A 2,409-nucleotide genomic window follows, 5' to 3' on the forward strand; every position below is an offset into this window, starting at 1 on the left:
CCCTTTCTCTCCATCCCAGCTGCAATGTTCTTTCCATTGTATTGTGCTGTCTCCACCTGAGGTACTATCTTTTTTTTTTCTTGGCTAGGCAATGGGGTTAAATGACTTGCCCAGGGTCACACAACTAGACAGTGTTATGTGTCTGAGCCGGATTTGAACTCAGGTCCATTCTGAATCCAGGGCTGGTGCTCTATCCACTGTGCCACCTAGCTGCCCCCTGAGGTACTATCTTTTCCCTGTAACAGTAATGGGTTATAACAATTTTCTTTTAGCTTAGTGCCCAGGTGATTAAACTTCAGGTATTTTAGTGAGGGCAGTAAGCCATTTTATATCCAGTTTTAGACTAGGGAAACATTTGTAACTCTTTATTTTTCACAGGAGAAAGAATCTAAGTTTTTAGTCACAGGATTTAGAGTTGGAAGGTAGCTTACAGGCCATCAGGTTCAATCCTCTTATTTTACAAATGAGAAAATTGAGGCCCGCAGAGGTAAGTGACTCACCCAGAGTCATATAGCTTAGTAAGTGTCTGAGGTCAGATTTGAATTCAGGTCCTCCTGACTCAAAGCCTGGAGCTCTATCCACTTCATCACCTACCTGCTGAAATCTTAGGTATCTTAATTAAGGCATCTAAATGGATAAAGTCCTGGAGTCAGGAGGACCTCAGTTCAAATCCAGCCTCATACTTACTATCTAAGCGACCCTGGGCAAGTCACTTAACACCAATTGCCTCAAAAAAAATATCACCCTTTAATTATCTGACCATGTCAATTTCCCTTTTCTCCTTGAGTGTCCCTTTCCTCCATAAATGGCAGCAGCTCTCTATTAGTTCCAGGATCCAATGGAAAGTCCTCAGTTTATGTTTTAGAGTCCTTCAAGATCTGGCCCCTTTTCTCTCCAGAAAGAGAGTCTTTTCCTCTTGGGACCAGACTATTTTAGAATACAACACAATTAGCTATGGTAAGGAAAGTCTGAAGGCATTTGATTTGTCTCAGAACCTTACTGTGTCTTGAGCTGAATCATAAACCATTGCTGCAGATAACTATTTTAAGCTTAATCTATTTCACTAGGTTAGGGAGGGTCTAGAAAACCCCCCCACAAGATCACTGGATCTTAGGCACCAAAATTCTCCTGTGGTTCAGTATCCTTTGAATTTTCTATGTAAAGGAAGGTGAAATAGCAACAGCTTCAACCAGATGAAGCCCCTTCAAGGATTCACCCTTCACGTTTATCCATATTTCCAAATTTTTGCCCATGCACACACACACACACACACACACACACACGTATATATACATATATATATATATGTATAAGTCCAGTGACAACTCTCTCAGGCATTGAGCCATACCATCCTTTATATGACTAATAACCTCATTCATCCTGATACGTAAAGAAAACTGCAATATTTTTGTACTAAAATGTAAGCAGAGGTAGGAGCTAAGTCCCAGTTACTTTAGAACTTCCTAAAATGGATCTAGACTGGACATATTGTTATGTCTTTGACTGTATCTGTTGATTGAAAATAAATGTTTCATAAAACAAAGAGAGCTCCTGACAGCAGAGGTCAGAGCAATTCTAAATGACAGCATAGGCAAACGCTCTCTCCACTAACTGTAGCCCTCCTTCTTCCCTCCACCAAGGCAGCCCTCCACTTAGACCTCTTCTCTTTGCAAATAGTTTCTGTTTAGCTTTCAGCTTTCAAGAAGTAAGCACATAAAACATCAGCCACTGGCCAGATTCAGCAGGGTAAATATTAACTAGATACTGACCCCTGGGCCTTTCACATCTGGTGAGTAATGTTTTAAGCACTCAAGCTGAGTTCCATCTAGACTGGAAAGTCTACATTAACCTTTGGAAGGTTGCAGGACAGAAGTGTGTGTGTGTGCGCATGTGTGTGTGTGTGTGTGTGTGTGTGTGTGTGTGTGTGTGTGTGTGTGTGTGTGTGTGTGTGTGTGTAGGGGGTGATAGTATTTTGTGAGTTATCAGGGTTTTCACATGTGTCAACAGATTGACTGGTCCAAATCTCATAGGTTAAAATGGAGAAATAGAAAGGGATATTCTGGGCCTCACCTTTGTCTGTTTTATCAGCTAGACAAACTGAAGGGTATGTGGGAGTTTATTTTGGAAATGGCTAAACTCTCTGCATGACTCAATTAATCTGGTCAGTACTACTGAGCCAACAAAAGGTCTTCTCTGTGGGATGGCTTTTCATCCTGTAGAGCTGGCAGTGGCTCTGAAGGCTCATGCCCTGCAGGGTTCCTGCTCCATCTCCAAGCTGAAGATGACCTGTTGTGGACTGGCAATGTCACATGGGGCGGGGGTCAGGTCCCTCTAAGTGATGCGTTTTGTGGAGTGAATGTTTTTTTTAAGGTTAGGCCCCTTTGGTTAGCTTACAATAATAATAAGTTG

This window comes from Phascolarctos cinereus, unplaced genomic scaffold (genome assembly GCF_003287225.1).
Source record: "Phascolarctos cinereus isolate Bilbo 61053 unplaced genomic scaffold, phaCin_HiC Scaffold_4;HRSCAF=312, whole genome shotgun sequence".
NCBI lineage: Eukaryota > Metazoa > Chordata > Mammalia > Diprotodontia > Phascolarctidae > Phascolarctos > Phascolarctos cinereus.